The following is a 20,545-nucleotide window of genomic DNA, read 5'->3' as shown; positions in this document are numbered from 1 at the left end:
GCCTGTCATGTTTTTAAGTCTCGTGGCGTTTACAGCGCGAAGCGCTGTCTCGGTGTCAGCGGCTCAGCTTTCCAGGAGACAAGAGCTGGCCACGCGCATCGTGAAGAATCGGATTGGAGCGGGCCATGCGCACGTGAATGCGCGCTCCATTGAGCAGGCCACAATTCCCTTACAATGCGCGCTTACACAGACAGTGAACTTTTAACGTTAGCTTTTTTTTTTTTCATTTTCAGCTTTCAGTTTCCTTAGGTTTCAGTTTTGTTCCAGCTGGCTCTGTGGCTCCCGTGTGCACGTGAACACGCGCTCCATTGAGCATGCTACAATTAGCTTTGGTGTCCTTAAGTTTCAGTTTTATGCTTACTTTTGTCCAGCTGGCTCGTAAAAGCAGCGTGCACTTAAAAGCAAGTGGCGCCTTGCTGACGCTAGTAAATGTCAATTATTCATGGGTTTTCAGGGTGCCGTGATCTCGCAGTTTAACACCATGGGAGGGGATGCTTTTGTTTACATGGCGCCGCATGCCTATTTTTTTTCTTTTCTGTCGCATGTTTTTTTTTCGTACTGCGTGTCAGGCGACCAAGGGCATGAATGTGGTAAATGCAGCAAATTCACGTCTTGTAATGTTTGCTGTTTAAAGCAATTGCGTTTTTTTGTATTCGTACTGCGTTCCAGGCGACCAAGGGCATGGAACCAGCCTCAGCTAGATTTTATTTTGTTTGGGGGGAGGAGGGTTGGGGCGGGGTACAAAAGTGCCTCGTAGGCACTACTGGACACGAGGCTCCTCCTCACACTGAGGTTGTTCTGCAAGTTGGCAGCAGGTATGCTACAACTTAAAACAGGATCAGATCACCACGCCCCTCTGGTAACTCACACACAAACCACATAGATTTAATAGCAAATAACCTTCAAACCAACCCTGACAAGGATTTTGTTTTATTATTTGAGTGGGGTTTCCACCCCTCTTAACTAATAACTTAATTTTTAACATCGTGGAGTGGAATTGTGTGGAGTGGAATTGTGTGGAGTGGAATTGTGTGCATGGAGCGGTGTGGAGTGGAATTGTGAGGCATGGCATGCAATTGTGTGGTGTAGAGTGACATTCTGTGGCATGGTGTGGAATTATGTGGAGTGGCATGAAATTCTATAGAGTGGAATTTTGTTGCATAGAATGGTTTCGTATGAGATGCAATTGTGTGCAATGGAGTGGAATTGGGTTGCACAGAGAAATTGTGTGGAGGGGAATTGTGGGGCATGAAATTGTGTGATATGGAATGGAATTGTGTGGCATAGAGTGGAGGGTGTGTGATTGTGTGGCTTTCAGCTGTGTGGCATGGAGTGTAATTGAGTGGTGTGGAAATGAGTGCAGTGGAATTGTGTGGGGTATCTTCAGTTTGTTATTTTGGAAAGTACTGTGCCTGTCCTCAGCCACCTTCTTTTATTATTATTTTTTTTAATCTGGTAATAATTGATACCATGACAGCTTGTTATTTGTCTAAAAGTATCATTTTCTCCCAGTATATTACACTGTGATTTTGATAAACACATGGTCAACCATGCCAACATAAGTTAAAACCCCTAAATGTGCATCTGCTCTTCCCCCATGACCGGTATGTTCTGATGTACCCATTTTTATGTCTCTCCTGCTGTGAGCACATTGGCTATCTGGTGGGATGGCTATTGTTGACTAAAAAGAGCATGGAGCCCACCCATTGCTTACCATTAATTGGTATCATTGTCACTCTACTTTGCTGCCTCATAATTGACTAGTGTATGCCAGGCATCACTTTCTTTACTTTGTGCGGGGCATTAACCCTAGCCCAGGTTGATTTATCTTGATTTTGTCTGTCCACTGCTCACACTGTGTTTCAGGTACTATTTCTTTCACTGCTGCCACCCAGCTCCATCTCCTTTCATCCTCAACCGGTATATTATATGTTGCTCTCTTGCCCACTACAGGGATGTGGAATTCCTAAAGCCAGACGCCCAGGACATATTATTTGGGGTAAAAGGCAACACGTTTTCATGTTTGTTTTGTCCTTGGGACAAGTAGGTCCAACCCCCTGCAGCACAACCACTTTGTCTGCCAGTTTGCAGTACCCACATTATGAATCAGGGAAGGGCACTGTCTGCAGTTAAGGTCCTATTTTTGTCCATATGTTAATGCTGTTCAAACTTGTATTCATGGTTCATTAATTGAAAGCCTTTATAATTAGGGTGAGCGCTCCAAGTAAATGTAAGCTCGGACTGCACTACTGACAGTGGTTCCAGTATAAAAATGTGTACACACATTTTTAAGTTTAGCAATATGAGGCTATGTATAATGCTCCCAAAATACTCTCTTATTTGATGAAAATATTTGCAGAAGCTTGAAAGCAACATTGATTATTCTTTGCTTTCAAAATAAAATGTCCCAAAAAAACATTTAGCTCAACTACCTGAAAATTTCAGGTACCATTTCTTTGCAGCATAATTTATTAACATGTGTTGATGTATACTAGTATTGCCCAAAAATATTCATAATGGAAAATTGGTGTAACCAGTTTCAATAAGATTATGGGAAACAAAAAGAAACCAGCATTGGCAAAGCCAGTAGGTCTGAAATTGATGGTCAGCCTTTTACTTTTGTCAACGTGTGAATTGTTCTGGCATGGTTTTTGTAAAACCTTATTGGTGTGGGAGCTGCCGGGCCTATTGACAAAAGCAAAAATAGTTTTTGGTTTCAAACAGCACACACTCCCTCACTAGTTACTTGCACTGAACAAAGCTACCTTGTGTACCGATATGTTCCTTGTGAAAGAGCAGAATGCTGTCATTCACAGTGAAGCCAGTCGAGAGAGAGAGAGAATTTTAATAAGTGCTCAAAGCCAGACTAAAAGGGGGGCCCAATTATTAAAGAAAGTCTCTAAAGTGCACCCATGGCATATGTCCTTGCATTAAGTGCAGCTATAGAGCTTTCGTGAATTCCCAAGAATTTACAGAAGTAGGACAAGAAATTGTCCTCCTAGAAAATATTTGTGAACTGTATTTTCGCAAGAGCAAATTGCATGTGTAGATTTATTCATTCGAAAATCTGAGTGTTTGCAAGTTCACTTTCACTCCAACTACTTTTTCCTAACTCTGGTAGAAGGTTTACGTCTGCCATTGTCAGGAGTTAATTTCCAACATTTCTCAGTATGGAAAAAGATTAGAGAAGAGTTGTTAAAACCCCTTAAAACTTGCATGTTAGCAGGTTAGCACAGACTCAAAAGGGCATTCTAACCCAGGAACTATTGCTTCCCACTACCTTAATCCCCAGTACGTAGATCTGCAGAAATGCGTCAACATAAGGGGATTGCAAGTATTCAACCACTACTATGGTGTGAGCCCTGGCATAATCACAGAGGCTGTATCAGAGCTCTTACATAATGAGATTGCTTCCTTAACTTGTCGCCACACTACATGGCACCAAGGGGACAAGTGGATTTTGTTACAGGACAGTAGATCTATGAAGCAACTTGCCCCATGAACAAGTAGATATTTTATTGAATTCCACACCCCTGCCACTAACGTCTCATGATCTAAAACTCATAAACAAGCCAGTTCTCCCAGAAGTGCTGTACATTCTAACAAGCTCCTGCATCGGATCGAAGGCATTAGATGTTTACATAAATTGTAGGTCCGATATTTGGTGCCAGTGCTATCAAGCACTATAGGGTAAATCAGTGGTAACTCTCCATAACCACACACTGCCACTCCACGCCACACCATCTGATGAAATAAACACATATATTTTCTGAAAAACAAGACAGTTGGAATTGGTGAGTGCCGAAGACGATAACAGGATTTCAAAGTCCGGTGGTTTGTACTCTGCGGATGTGAAACAGCCAGACCTTCCCGTGGACATCACCCTGCTCTTCAATGCTAGAGTCAAAACAGTGAAGACTAGAAACAAGGCCAGAGGATTAGCTCTGGCATCCGCAGTAAGCATGAACTGTTTAGGAAGAGCCATCCTAGGGGGACTTCAGTGCACAAGCCAAGGAGGTGATATGTAACATTGGAAAATTGAAATATTTTCTTCTGGAACAGAGGAAAGATTCTATTAATACTGGCAGTCTTGTAGCTTCTGGATTTTCTCAGATTGACACAGAATGAAATCAGATTGATCAAGATACATAGATATTTTTGAGGACGTATGCAGATGCCATTCAACAACTGAACATAAAATCTCACAAGGATATAATTTCATCACAGGTGAAAGGACACAGTGTGTCTGTTTAAGTGAAGTTTATCTACATAGAGTTTGTACTCTGAGCAAAATGTAATCTGTTTCAAATGAGTAGCAGAGAAGGAGAGACTGCTAAGACTTCAGCAGGAACAAAGCAATCAATCTAGAACAGCATCTTCGCTATGTGGAAAGAGGAAGTATTCTGTTGAGAAGTCACAAACCAAAGAATGGGACTATAATTATTTGAGCTGACCATCATTGGGTTATGAAGGAATTTCCTGCCAAATCAGAGAAAGACCTATAGGATTCAAAGACACCGAAGAAAAAGAAACTCACATTTTTATTTATTGGCTTTATTACAAATATTGTATGACCTGAATAAATAGACATGTTGTTACCTATGTTCTTTTGACCTACTGATCAATCTTTTCCCAGTTCCGCTTTAATACTCAGTTTCCAGATGGGGATCCACTATTGAGGTTTCAGATCTGATTTTGGATGTTTCTCTTTCAAATATAATTTTATGGTTGTCACTCAGACACAGCCTCTGTGCTTGGTGATGGCTCTCACAGCAGTAGCGATATCGCTGGCTCCAAACAGAAGTATCTAAAGCAAGAACACAATGTAGCATGAGATCTCCGCAACTGGTGTTATCAGCCTTTCTGAGTATTCATCGGGCATAGACAAAAGGGCAGTCCTGCTTAAAAACTTTGACACCTTCAAGAGAAACATATAACCTACCCCTTACCTCTACCGTCTGACCAATTGTGTAACTTAAGAAAAACGAATTAGCATCCCTTTGCTGTAAAGAACCTTACAAAAGTTTTGAGGTAGCCTTTTCTACATTTTCCCTCACTTCAGTTTTGGGTCTCCACCCTATATCTACAGGGATACAGTTAATACACTCCCACATTGTAAGGAAGCTTTATCTACTCTCTATCACGTTATGCAAAATGCACCCCACTGGTTCATGCACTAAGGCTTACATCGCACATGGGGTCTTATGCACATGGGGCAGATTTACTGCGGGCTTGTGTTGCTCTTGCATCAAGCACAGCCACAAAAAGGCCTTAATGGCATTTACTAAGCCACAGAAAGCCACAAGGCATGGCTTACTAAATCCCACGTAATGCAAGGCAGCACAAGTCGTGTTGAAAAGGCATTTCATGGATGGAGCATGAGCGTTATCATGCATGCATCCATGGATTTTGATGTAATCCCAGATTTACTAAATTGAGTAAAACTGGGATTGCATCAATGTGGTATGCCGTCCTAAGTAAGGCATAACCTGGAGAAACCACTGCATTGCTCCTCATTACTTCCTCTTTCTATGTATGCTTCATGCTGCAGCCCTCATAGAAAGAGGAAAATGCCTCCAATGATAGTTTTTGGGCAGGAAGATGTTCTTCCTGCACAGAGACAATCCTATTTATAATGTATGAACCATTGCACCATGGTGCAAGGGTGCCTATGTTGGTGCTCGGCATCACACAGTGCAGTGATATGTCATATCTTAGTAGATGTGGCATATTTCTGCTCTTTCACTGTCATGCAATGCAGTGCAGCAAGTTGTCTTGCTGCCTTGCATTGCATGACTTCTTAGTGAATATGACCCTTGCTGCATACCCACTTCATAAATATACACACACAAAATGCCAGCGTAAAGATCCAGCGGTCACACAGTTTTCCTCTTAGGGCCATCTAAGATGATCTATTTGAAGCCTCCATCACCACTTCGGCTCAGAGCTTTCTTATGATCTTGAGCTTCCATCTGCTGATTGCCATATCCATTTGACCCCTTTTAAAAAAAATCTGTTTTATTGATTTTTGGAAACGTAAAAGAAAAGTAAAGTCCACAGTATAGCATGGTGGAAGTACACTTTTTCATACACTGCCAATGTGGCATACACAATGGAATATATAACATGCAAGTCTAGCATATAAGTACAGTGTGGGTAATTGTAAACCTGACAAGTAATGTTGTTTTCATTTAAGCAGCCATCGAACTTTCATAACAAAAAGTTTGGCATGGAAAGTGGGGGATGGAAGAGGTTTTTTTTCAGGGGGGTACTGTGGGATTTGTTTTATTAAAGGTGTTGAGACAAAAAAAAAGCTGTTGCAATGCGGGTGAAATCTACTAGCAAGGAGGAGTATTGTAGTGTGGAATACATATGCAAAGGGGAGGGGGGAATGACAGTGGGTAGCTGCAAGTGTTGAGCATTCGCTGGGCCTCTGTGGAGAGAGGTTGTCATTGCCAGTGAGTTGTTCAAACTCTGAGAAAAGAGTGTCCCATTAGGGTACAATGGGTCTTTTGGGAAGACCTCGTATTTCCTTGTAGTGGAGAGTGTCCTATTCTGCCATGGGCCACTCACAGACAGTTCCGCACAAGGCTGTCACTTGGGGGTGGTGGTGGAGGGGGTAGTTTAGGGCTGTCTGGGATCAGCAATGCAAGGTGAGGGTACTTTTGGCAAAAGGTTTGGCATGGAAATTGGGGAAGAGTGGTGGATGGAAGAGTTTTTTTTTATCAGGGGAGGGTACTGTGGGATTTGATTTATTGATGGTGTCCAATTACCAATGTATCTATTAATTTTGTTATGGAACTCCTAAGGAGGTCCACAAAAAACGCATAATCCGGTAAAAGAAAAGAAACAACCAATACATTTAATACAAAATTCTTCCTTCTACATTGCTATGGATATTCTTATATCAAACAGACTGAGAAGTGTGCAAATAGTGCAAAAATACAAAATGAAGTCAAATATCTAACCAGTAAATTTCTTTTATTGACATAATGAGAAATGTGTAAATAGTGCTATAAATACATAAGACTATAAAAGAAATTCCGAATAAATAGGCAGACATGTTTTTTTTAAAATGAACATATCTTAAAACAAACCATTTCATTCGGAAGGGACAGAACCAAAGATCGTGCCTACTGGGCAGAGTTGATATTATATTTAATAAAAACTGACTTTAAAAACAATTGCCTGGCACTTTGCAGTTTTGGGCATACAAAAGGCACATTATTAAGATCTTGGATTTGCAACTGGCACAATTCACAAATTCTCTTCTCTCTAGGTGTTTTATCCCTAATACCAGTAACATCTCTTAGAGGCAGCAAATTAAGTCTCATTAGGAGTATTCGGTAAGCCTGGGCGAAGCACTACGCTAAGCTCGCGTAGTTTGCGTTACTTTGCACTACGCGAATTGCATGTAGCACAGTGCAAACATGCGTTGCAGTCCTTTTTTGCTTGCAGTCCTTTTTTGCTTGCAGTCCATTTTTGCTTGCAGTCCTCAATCTCAAGTGGGCGTCCCGGTGAGACGTTTTGCTCGTTCACGATCAGCAACATAAAGTTGCCAATCGCGAGCGAGGAAAATAAACTTCCTGGCGAGATTCTCAACGCGGGGAGGTCAGGTTTCTCATTGCAAGTGGTCGCGTAAGCTTGTGACCGCTCCTGATGAGAACCTACAAGTCCACGTTGAGAAGCTGCTGCTCGAGAAAAAATCCACTCGAGCGGCAGAAAATGACAGCTCACACTGTGCAAGATGCAATTTTTAATGATTGCACAGTGCGGACAAGCATCCGGCACTGTGCAATCATCGCGAACAGCGCACTACGCAGTTCTCATAGTGCGAAGTGACCTTCGCGTATCTACGCGTAGAGCTACTACGCAAACTACGCCCAGGGTTAGTATTAGGCTTCTAATCCAGTGAGGGATATTCCAAGTTAAATAAGGCTGTGGTTTATTCATCAAAGCACTCCCTATGACCGCCTCATTACTGGACAGGGACTGGCTGGAGGCAGCATCTCTCGCCAAACTGATCTGAGAATCTAAACTTCTTTAGAAGTTATTTCAATACAGGTTTGGACATAGGAGAAGCAGAATTCAAACTAAGGTCAAATGTATCCTTTGCATATACAAAGGACCTAAAAAAAGTCGATTATTCCTTTTGCATGTCAAACATTTCTATTCTCAGGGCAGCCCTAAGTGTGCCCTCCTCTACCAAAAATAGGGAATTACCCCACCTAAGAACTGCAGCCAGAGTTAGGGTAAAGGACGAGACTAATCCAAATTTGAGGCGTAGTGCATGTGGGTCTGCCAAAGAGTTTAAATTGCAAATTTGATGCAATTTTCTTCCTTCCACCTTATCGAAAGAAAGCCAATAGTTCATGTCCAGCACTTGTTAACAAAGGAGGGATTTTGACCTCAAAAACAGATAAAACATGGCCAAAGTGGCGTCTCCCGCAAGTTTTGTAGAATCTGTTTAGTGCACTTGCCTTGGAGACGGCTTTACTGACACAATGTTTAATGTGCTCTGAATCTCGGACAGTTTTAGAAAAACCCTTCCTCAAATATAGGTACGAGTCAACCAGTTCCAGTTTTTCGTAACCAAGCATCCATCTTAAACATCTCCTTATTTTATGCCCCTTCTTATGCAATACCAAATCTTACTTTTTGCGATATTTATTTTCAAGAAGTAAGCCTCTGCATATTTACTTAAGGCATCTAGTCGACATTGCGGGCCAATAGGCATTAGATAAAATATTGCATCTGCGTGTAATAGAGAGCCAACGGACATTGTATCAATTTTTGGTGCACCCCCCCTTTGCGTGTTCAGAGTACCGGGGAGATCGGCAATATACAGGGAAAATAAGAGGTGCCATTAGGCAACCCTGTTTGAGCCCATTATGCATTCTAATTTTACATGATAGCCCCTGTGAACCTCCCATCAGAATCAGCCCCACTTGTCTGTATGCAATTCCATAATCAGACCCAAGAGATTATCTGGTATGCCAAGGAGGACACATTTTCTCCACAGCGTCTGGTGGTCCACTTTGTCAAACGCAGTAGAGAAATCTATAAAAGCTGCATATATGAACATTCCTCGGACAAAAACATATTTCTCTACAATTGTCTGAACAACCGCTATATTATCCAAGGTGCCATGGTTCTGTGTAAATCAATGGAAAAAACTACCTAGGCAGTCATTTATAAAATAAACACACACTGCGAAAAAGGACCAACAATGAGAGTGAACAGCTTCCAATTAAAAACATAAGTTTATTACAGTCACATAAACAATGGTTAAAAAGTACATTTCATAAAAAGTTGTAATCACATAAATCATAACATAAAAAGTTTTTTGAACATAGAGGGGTGAGTTGTAAGTCGACGCGTTTCGGCGACCAGCGCCTTTCTCAAGACAATTGTTACAACTATCTGCAAATGAAATAATGTATAGTGTTAATTACATCATTTTCAGTTATTACATTAATATGTTTATTCTATACATTTTCTTTAAAAAATAACAGAAGCATTGTTCAGAATTCTCAGGTCCTAAATCTGTCCTTAACACAGTTGATAATTTGCAAAAGTTGTAAGACATGAATTAAGTTGTCATAACCTCTAATTATGGCCTGCTATTGATACTGATATGTATATATATGAGCCACAGTGTGTTGATATAATGACTGGTGGCTTATTAATCTCAATGTATTATTATTACGATTTTGAGCATCATTATTGTACAGAACATCATTTATGGCAATTGCTGATTTGGAACATTCTTAATAGTATGGCAGACGTAGTTAGATATCTAATAGAACAAATAGGAACAGGTCTAACTCCATTGTGCATTTTTATGATCAATTATATAGTCATCATTTTGTAGCAGTGAATGACGGTGATCAAAGCTAACGTTAGATCTTGATTAATAAGATGGATATAAATAAAAGAAAAGCAGAAAAAAGATAAAGTGGGGATAGCAAAAAGGAAAGCTAAATCTCATAGTTCTTTTATTCCACATGAAATGATATTTCTATGTTCTATTATTTATTGTTAAGGTCTTAGTTGGATCTATCACATGGATATTTCAGTTCTTATGAGAGTATATATAAAACTAATTGATTTTCCTATTTATGAATAACTGTGTAAATATCTGGTAGATTTCCTGATCATTATGATAGATTATCGCTGACGGATGTCAATATGTTCATATATCTCATATTATACTTACCACAAATGGGTAATAACGTCAAAAATGAATTATGATATTGACGTTAGGGCGGATGCATCTATTATTCTGAACCAGAAGCAAAATTGATACAAAACTGATTTGGCAATGTTGACGACTACAAAAATGAAAAATACAAATGGTATTATAGGTATACATAAATGTAATCCTATCGAAAGATGGATAATAGATTTATAAAGTGGACAACTGAACTATTTTAAAGACTTGTCATGTCCTATGATCTTGCTAGATGGTTGATAAATATTTCAATCTGTAGTTCTAGGATTTAAAAATACCTGAATACATAAAAAGAATAGTCTGTTAGGATATAATTAGAGATGAACTATGTCTGTTAATTTACAGCGCTAAGCCACTGCTAAATGTACTTAGTTCCTCTTCTTACCCAAATATGAGCATTAGAAGAGTGTCACCTCCACACTGTATTTATATGTTAGTAGGGTCTCAGGGTCTGATATGCTCACGATATCTGATAATGAAAACAATTAAAATACGGACATATCAGTCTGTAGATCTATTTTATTCACTCCAAACGACAGGCATTCTTAACAGAGCCCTATTGCATGCTTACCAGATTTGTTTTCAAGGGGAGACCGTCACTGATAGGGAGTCACAAGCTGATTAGAAATTTCTGTGTATGAGAAGACTTTCTATACACTAACGCCTGATTCCTTAAATGACAAGAGCAGTGCTTATTATAATTTGAGACAAAGCTTTATCTTAGGCAGAGTCTGGTCAAACAGATAATTTCGTGGGTAATTACTAGTACCATACCGTTATGGATAACTGGTAACTTCTCTGCACAATGGCAAGATGAAGGTGGGGCGTGTAATTACAATCAATACAGCTTTCCAGATACCTGCAGGGGAACATTAATTCCTAAGTTATGGTCAGGCCAGATATTTCTGTTCTCGACGCGTGTTAATCTATCTGTGCCGGTGGCTTACCTTTAGATACTGGAGATGAGGTAGCGTGGAGGCGAACGTCTGCTTCGGGCGTAGTCCCGGGATGAAATGAAAGGGAAGTGCAGCGCGCGCGTATTTAAGTGCACGTCAATGCCGCTAATTAGGCTAATCCTGACCCAATTAGTGCGTAGAACCCGAGGAAAGACTATGATCTACTCGCAGGGGTCACATGAAAACACGCTGTTACTATGGGAACTAAACGCGCGCCTCTCTTTACTGATGTTAGCTCTAACTCAATGACAGACTGAGGTCCAAATAACGGACGGTAGTTTGTATTAAACATGCTTTCAGTCTAGATTAATGGATTAAATTTCTATCGATAGTATGCATCTAAATAGTGATTCATGGGACTGAGTTAACAATGAATGGGATATCAAATACTCTAAACAAGAACTATTTTCCTACGTTATTTAAACGGAATGCTGAAGGGATGGGTCTTCTGTTTTCCTATAATTTTATTTTTTAAAAGATAGCATTCTCCCACGGGATTTCACTATTCAATCCCTCACGGAATGTATTGAGAGAAAAAATCCAGAAGACTTCGCGTTTTTTGCGTATCGCTTCACCTCCTTTATCATCAGCAATGTTGATTTTTTCCAATATACGCCAAGTGAAATCATTGGGACCATGGCCATGATCTACGAAATGTTTCACTATGGGTGCAGTCAGTTTTTTAGTTTTGACTGCTGAACGATGTTCTGTCAGTCTTGTCTGTATTGCACGTGATGTTTCACCTACATACCCTTGAGAACATGGGCATTTCAAGAGATATATGACGTTAGAGGTTTTGCAATTGTACATCTCCTTAGCATTGGCTGTATATCCGTTGTGTGTAAAGGTAACTCCTGTGTCTATGTTTACACAGGATTTGCAACTAGAGCAAGGAAAGGTACCTTTCACTGGGTTGTCTCCAATTAGGGATTTCTGCGCCATATGATTGGAATCAACAGGCTTTTTAATTCTGGAGTGGACTATGTGATCTTTGATGTTTTTATTGCGCCTATGGGCAAAAAGAGGTTTTTCAAGTTTGATGGCTCCATTGCTGTTCAGGATGTGCCAAGAGGAGTTAATTACCTGTTTGACTTTCGCATTGACTGTTGAATGACGTGTGATGCAGACTAGTTTGTTTGCTTCTGTCTTAGGTTTGTTTCTCAACAAACAGTCTCTGTCATAGTACCGTGCTCTTTTATATGAATCTCGCACTAGCCTATGAGGGTAGCCACGGTCTAAGAATTTTTGTCTCATCCCTGCTGCCTGTCTATCAAAGTCTGCGAGACTGGTACAATTTCTCCTGACTCTCAAAAATTGTGAGAAAGGGATGCTTTGTCTCTGATTCCTTGGGTGGAAACTACGAAAATGAAGGAGGGTATTCCTGGCGGTCGGTTTTATAAAAAGATCTACTTTCAGTTTTCCTTCTTCATGAAGAATCCAAATATCTAAAAATTCCAACTTTTCCGAACTAATGTGGGAGGTAAATTTAAGATTGGGGTCGCATGTATTAAGCCATGCTAGAAAATCATCCAGCGTCTCTCTCCCATCGGTCCAGACAAAAAAGATGTTGTCTATGTATCTGGACCAATGGGAGACGGACTCGAAAAAAGGCGCTACGTCATTATAAATATGACGCGCCTCGAATTCAGCCATGTAGATATTTGCTACAGACGGTGCCACTGAGGCCCCCATGCTGACTCCTTTTGTTTGTCTAAAGAGTTTATGTCCGAATTCAAAAATGTTCTCAGTCAAGACCATCTGAAGACATTGCAGCAAAAAAGTTTTAGGGCAGGGTACTGAGTAGAGGTCTATGAACCATTCTACTGCTGTGAGAGCCTCTCTAATGGGAATGTTACTATAGAGAGACTCTATATCGAGAGTGACGAGAAGATCTCGTAACGGGTTAAAACTTATACTTTCCACTTTGTTGATCATCGCACTGGTGTCTTTAATGTACGATGGGACATTCGGTATCTGGGGACACAAATAACTGTCCACATATTTAGATAGTGCCTCTGTGGGGGTGCCTATTGTGGAGACGATCGGTCTATAGGGGGGATTTTTTTCGTCTTTGTGAATCTTTGGTTGTCCATAAATACAGGCAGTCTTGCCCGCATGGGTGTTTAAATAGTCAAACTCTTGAGCGTTGATATCACCGTTTTCTAAGGCTCTGGTAGTTATTTGACGAATGTCTTTAGTTATTTTGTTAATGGGATTATTTCTTTCAGGCTGGTAGAAAGTTTGATCTTCTAGCATTTTTAACATGTTGCTCTCATAAATTTTTGAGTCGAGTACTGCTATGCCTCCGCCCTTATCACAGCTTTTGATTGTGATAGATGAGTCGGAGGCGAGTGTATGTAGGGCATCATGCTCTAATTTATCCATATTATAAATCGGTTTAGGAATGAAACGAATACTTTTTTCAAGTTTCTTGAGTACAACCAGCTCAAATGCTGCTACCTCTGGTCCAATCTGATCAAGGGAAGGGCTAAAGGTGGATGGAAGTCTTAGGGTAAGAGGTTCTGATGCTAACGGCTCGACTGTTTCATTCTGGAAGAACTTTCTTAATCGGATCTTCCTAAAAAAGGATATTATGTCACTATATAGCTCAAAGACATTCGTATTACAATGGGGAACAAACGATAGTCCTTTTGATAGAACGCTAACACTAGATTCATTTAGAGGGGTACTGGAAAGGTTAAATATGGGAATTACATCCCCGGTTTCCAGTACTGTCTGCTTCTTGTCTCTCTTACAAACTGGGGCTCCTGTTGTTGGTAATGGTTCTGAGGATCTTGTTGGTAATTGGGATCGGGTTGATAATGATGCTGGGGTTTGTATCCCCCCCTGGTCTGTGTTTGGAACCTCACTCTGGGTCTTCCGCGGCGACCGCCACGGTTCCCTAAAAAAGGAGTCTGATTTTGGTTTCGTTTGGCTTGAGCAGCGTTGTAGTTGCTATCTGATTCATAGAAGGGATCTTCTCCTTCCCCTCCTGATTCAGATGAGACAGAGAAATTGTTAACTCTCTGTTGTTGATTTCTATTTGTATCTAGATAATGGTTTTGTTTATAGAAGTCAGCTCTAAGGTAGGGGTATGCTAGTTCTACAGAATAGATTCTTTTCTCTTTTGTGAGTTTGTCGTTTTTACGTTTTTCTAAATAATTTACAAAAGATTCTACTTCTTTGTTGAGATCTTCTAATTTTTTCATCGTTTCTTCTAGGTTCCCTAGTTGTTTTATGGCCTCTTCCAGAGTCTCTATTTCCTTTTTAATATCTAATGCTAGCTCTTTGGCAGTTGCTACTATGAGCATCATTAAGTCTCGCGAGCACCGACTCGCGATCATGCTCCATTTTTCTATAAAATTGCGATGATGTACGAACAGCCCTGGGATATTTCTTACTCTTAAGCCCATGGGGATGATGCCTGATTTCAGATAAGCTAACATAAATTCCCCATGGGCTTCCATTCGTCTTAATTTCTTTTTAATTGAAATATTTATCAACCATCTAGCAAGATCATAGGACATGACAAGTCTTTAAAATAGGTCAGTTGTCCACTTTATAAATCTATTATCCATCTTTCGATAGGATTACATTTATGTATACCTATAATACCATTTGTATTTTTCATTTTTGTAGTCGTCAACATTGCCAAATCAGTTTTGTATCAATTTCGCTTCTGGTTCAGAATAATAGATGCATCCGCCCTAACGTCAATATCATCATTCATTTTTGACGTTATTACCCATTTGTGGTAAGTATAATATTAGATATATGAACATATTGACATCCGTCAGCGATAATCTATCATAATGATCAGGAAATCTACCAGATATTTACACAGTTATTCATAAATAGGAAAATCAATTAGTTTTATATATACTCTCATAAGAACTGAAATATCCATGTGATAGATCCAACTAAGACCTTAACAATAAATAATAGAACATAGAAATATCATTTCATGTGGAATAAAAGAACTATGAGATTTAGCTTTCCTTTTTGCTATCCCCACTTTATCTTTTTTCTGCTTTTCTTTTATTTATATCCATCTTATTAATCAAGATCTAACGTTAGCTTTGATCACCGTCATTCACTGCTACAAAATGATGACTATATAATTGATCATAAAAATGCACAATGGAGTTAGACCTGTTCCTATTTGTTCTATTAGATATCTAACTACGTCTGCCATACTATTAAGAATGTTCCAAATCAGCAATTGCCATAAATGATGTTCTGTACAATAATGATGCTCAAAATCGTAATAATAATACATTGAGATTAATAAGCCACCAGTCATTATATCAACACACTGTGGCTCATATATATACATATCAGTATCAATAGCAGGCCATAATTAGAGGTTATGACAACTTAATTCATGTCTTACAACTTTTGCAAATTATCAACTGTGTTAAGGACAGATTTAGGACCTGAGAATTCTGAACAATGCTTCTGTTATTTTTTAAAGAAAATGTATAGAATAAACATATTAATGTAATAACTGAAAATGATGTAATTAACACTATACATTATTTCATTTGCAGATAGTTGTAACAATTGTCTTGAGAAAGGCGCTGGTCGCCGAAACGCGTCGACTTACAACTCACCCCTCTATGTTCAAAAAACTTTTTATGTTATGATTTATGTGATTACAACTTTTTATGAAATGTACTTTTTAACCATTGTTTATGTGACTGTAATAAACTTATGTTTTTAATTGGAAGCTGTTCACTCTCATTGTTGGTCCTTTTTCGCAGTGTGTGTTTATTTTATAAATGACTGCCTAGGTAGTTTTTTCCATTGATTTTTTCCCTGACCTAGGGGTTGTATTGTTAATTTGTATACAGGGAACCCTTGTTGTCTTCAAAGATGGTTCTGTGTAAAACCAGCTTGTTCCGTGGGAAGTATATTCTGATCATAGACCCATTGTTGAAGATGGCTTAATAAGCTTTTGGCAAATAATTTGTCTGAGGCATCCAGGAGGGCAATCTGTCTAAAACTAGTCGTTTTCAGCCCTTTTTTATACAGTGGGACTATAATGCTCCCCTTTAAAGAGGGGAGGGAATTTTATAAATGAGAAAGCAATATTTAAAAAGAGGCTCTAAAAAAATCACCCCACGCTTCTGGTTCCTTTTTAATTAGTGCAATCGGGAATCCATCTGGCCCTTGTGAGCCCGAGATTCTTGAATGAATGAATGAATGAATGAATGAATATAGAATTTATAAAGCGCTAACTTAGCCCAAGGGTGTCAAGGCGCTATCAGCAGAACAATATACAAGCAGGTGAGGACACGCTCAAACAGATAGTGTTGGAAACAGGCAGGTCTTTAACGCCTTTCGAAAAAGGGTGTGTGATAGTTGCCCTGAAATTTCCTTTGGGAGGGAATTCCACAATTTAGCCGCGACAGTTGAAAAAGGCTCTGCCACCCCATCTCACCCTTTTAAACCTAGGAATTGGTATGGGTAGTGCCCTCTGCCTTGAATCACAGTATTTCACAATCAAGCGCCAATATTTTTGGCCCTTGCGGCTTCCCTCAGCCCAATCCACTTGTTATCCAACTCCCTTCTTTTTTCACAGAGCATAATATGTCTTTTTGCTTGCTTAAGGCGATCGATTTCCCGCTGACGGCGAGTGAAGAAATGTATATGCTGTTTTTGGACAAGATGGTTAATTGCTTCTTTTAAGGAAATCATGAAACATTGCCTGTTTATACGGTGAGGTACAGAAGATGTAGAACTTAAATTACAAATCTTTTTCATTTGAGCTTCAAAGAAGGGTATAATATTAGAGTGAGTTGAACCCTGCTGTTCTACTTAGTTCATCTTTACAATTGAGCCTACTTCAAAGATTTTTTTTTTGTGTACAGAAAGACCAACCATTTGCTTTGTTAAAGGTAGCCCTGCTCTGCCCAGCATTCCCAGAGTCCAAAGTGGGTAGATCAAAAGCCACTGTCATGCCTACTATGCTATGGTCGCCCAATCGACGGACAGAAAAAGAAGTTATCACAAGCCCCAAACATTTGGTAGGACACAATCACATAGTCTAAGTCTGAGTATGTTGTGATTAAAAGGTCAAATGTGCTGTTTTGTCAGCGGGCACTCTCCCATTTAAAATAACAAGATCTAACTTCTAAGGCAAGCAAGACAAACCCCCGCTTATCTGTTTTTACTTTGTTTGGTAATGAAATCTCGGGAATGTGCCAGATTTCCTCTTTGTCTGTGTTTGCATAAATCCCCGAGGCAGAGTTAGAAATTTTGGCATTTAAATCCCCCACTAATGTTACTAGAGGGCATTCTTCCCTGATCACTATATCATGAATAACAGAGAAAAATTCTCGCAGAAAGTGATCAGATTTTTTCCCAGGAGGTATATACACATATGTTAGATTATATACGTACACACATGTGTTTTTTACACTTTTTTTTTTTTTTTACACTTTACTTCCGGAAATTTATGCTTATTTCACATATTGGGTTACTTCACTTTAATTGAGTTCACGTCACTGTGGGTTTATCATTTCCGTTATTTTGTTTTCTACTTTTCCAAAATGGCCCCGCATGCTTCACTACTGCGTATCATTGCACTGTTTTTCAATGGCCACCGTACTCCAGACTGTTTCGCAGTCCGTCGTTCATGTTGTTTGAATGCACCGGGCGTGCTGTTTGAAGTACGAGTATCAGTTAGCTCGGCTTGCACATGCGAGCAGGAATTTGTGGTGAACATTGCGTGAATACACCTTTTCTAGTAAGTCTCTACTCGGGGGTTGTTTAATCCTCTCCGGCACATACGAACCATAATCTGTGATACTCAGCGAGTGAATATTACGTATTTAGCGAGTATCCGTTCAGGGTGTTTGTTCTAGGGTTATTGGCACTTTTAGTTTGGTACTCTTGGTCACCACGGTGTTTACTACTTCTAAGTGCACTTTGTACATAACGGATTTTTTTTCAGTAGCATATCACTACAGTCACTATTCTTTTCTCTCTTATCCGTCACATGATGCGTAGTGCATCCCCGATACTTGAACCTAATGATTATCTAATTGGCACTTTCCACGACTGTCTCTTTTTGCCACATCATGCATGTTTAAAAATCACAGAGATGATTTAAGTATTATTGATAATTAGTTGTTCATTTATTTGTGGATACATAGGAGATATCATCCCTGAAAACAGTTAGTTTTTATTTTTATTTACAGACTATTCCCCTGATGAAGGGCTGGATAAGCCCGAAATGCATAGGGATGTAGAAAAGAAAATTGTGGATGTATTTACTGATATTTAAGGAATACTTGTATCACATGGAATAAGAAATGAATTTGGAATGAAAACTTGAATACTACAAATTACAAATTAATTTCGAATGAACTTGGTGTTTGTTTGAACTTTATCATACCTACGGGTATTACTCAATGCGGTGCACTGGGGGACAACTCCCACCGGGAGATTGCTATTTGGTATATACATATTCGCCACAAGGAAAGAAGTGGACCTGCCAGATTCTCCCAGACATGCTAACTTTGCACATATACATAGATTTGAGGGGTGATAAAAAACCTTCTGGTTCCAGTTAATGGAATTTTTAAGTAAAATCGAAACCCTCTCCACTGGCTTGACCCCTGTCCGAACGCCTAGCATAGCAAGAATAAACAAAATATCCATCCCATTCAAATTCTTTGCAAGACTACGTTTCCTGTAAACATATAACTAAAGGGTTTTCCGAGAATTAAATTTTGTTTAATTTGGACCCAAGCCCGCCCTATTCCAGGACCAAAGTAGCCCACTCAGGCTACCTCAACGAATCAGTCCTTACTGCTTCCGTATGAGTGTTATTCAGAGTTCTTGCAATCCAGCTCCATTGGCATATTAGTCTGCTATGTCTAAGGCCTGTGGGGCAACTGGCGCATTGGGCACAAGACTTATTGCGCGCCCTCTCCAGTCCACGGACACCACTATATCTTTTGAATTGCCCACTGGATACTCTGTATTGGGGCCCAGTGCATTCAACACCACTAAATTGGTAGCCTTAGAAACTTTCAAATAATGGGTTTTTGGGCCCGCATTTTGGCAATCCTCATATTCATTAACAGATGTTATATCAAGCCCTCATTTTAAAAAAAAATTACAATTTTTCAAGACCAAGTTGGCCACTATCAGAGAGCAGAAGGTGACCCTAGAATATTGAACAGTGTCATGTAAATTAATCATCACATTTAAGATATACTTGCTTGTTATCAAATTTAATGCTTCTAGTTCCAAAAATAAACTGAGACTATAACCTCTGTTTAATGGTGTGGATTCATTGTCAAATAGCCAGGTAAAATCCACCATGGGAGATAAGCTGGTCTGTACCCCACTGGTTTTCTTTGGGGCATCTCTCCAAGGAATCCATAAAGGAACCCCATCAATGAGTCTGGCAATGTGTGCCCCACCATGGTGTTGGGCTTTCGAATATGAAGCCATATTAAGATTTGGGGCCTCAGTGTTTCTACCAGATGGAAATGATGGTCCTAAATGAGTTCTATTCGCCCCAAGCTGTGGGCTAATTAGAACATGGGGCCCTCCCTTTAAGTTTCCGCCCACCCTGGGATCAGCAGTCTATGACCCCAGTCCCTGTCTGCAATGGGCAGACCCCATAACCCATTTGTATTTCCCCTTACAATGGATCCACAAACTCTTTAAAGGCAGGATGGACTACTTGGAGGGTTAGCGGCAACTGAGTTAGAGGAGGAACTCCCGGTCCAGAATCCCCCCATACTCTGTTAGTGCCGTGGGTGCTCTACAAGTTCTCTCGCATTGCCATCTGCTACTGACTTTTCAGGGACTCCCTTCTCTGTTAATAAATGGATGTCACTCTGGCTTTCCAAAATTCGAGAAAAGTGCAATTTTGACACTTTCCGTTTAGGAAGTAGTCTCATTTTTTTAATGTTTCTTTTTCATATTTCCCCCTTATGTTTTATTACTAGACTATCCCTCTTACCGACTTTCTGTCCCCTCTTCCCTAGTGGAGTAGGGGAGCACACCCGGGAGGTAGTTAGAGTGATTTGCACCTCTCCCTCCACCCTCCCCACCTCCTTAGTCTGTTTGGCATGGCCCCTGATTTTCCTGATTTCTCAAGCGTTCCCCCTTCTGCCCTTCATAAACAGAGGGCTGATTTTCAAATTAGACTTCTCATAGGGGGATTCCGTTCAACCTCCTCAAATAATATATTTAAGCATAACTCTTTCTTTTCGAGATTACATACAGGAGCCATGGGAGTCACCAGGGAAAGGGGGGTTCCTGCCTCTACAGAGACTTCTCTCGCCTCAGCCGATGGGGGGTGTTGAGAACGCCTATCGCTCAGCCATTC

The 20,545-nt window shown here is 39.9% G+C and overlaps 1 protein-coding gene and 1 pseudogene across 3 annotated transcripts in view; both read left to right on the top strand.

Annotated features, from left to right (window-relative positions):
- LOC147747290 (syntaxin-18 pseudogene) overlaps nucleotides 1–4,453 on the top strand; it is a 29,390-nt pseudogene extending 24,937 nt beyond the window's left edge.
- FYB2 (FYN binding protein 2) overlaps nucleotides 1–20,545 on the top strand; it is a 494,151-nt gene that overhangs the window by 26,929 nt on the left and 446,677 nt on the right. The gene's annotated exons all lie outside the window — the stretch shown is intronic.

The sequence above is a fragment of the Lissotriton vulgaris genome, chromosome 1_1 (assembly GCF_964263255.1).
Source record: "Lissotriton vulgaris chromosome 1_1, aLisVul1.2, whole genome shotgun sequence".
In the NCBI taxonomy this organism is placed as follows: Eukaryota; Metazoa; Chordata; class Amphibia; order Caudata; family Salamandridae; genus Lissotriton; species Lissotriton vulgaris.
The sequence above is the reverse complement of the archived record's forward strand: the minus strand, read 5'-3'. Positions and strand labels throughout refer to the sequence as shown.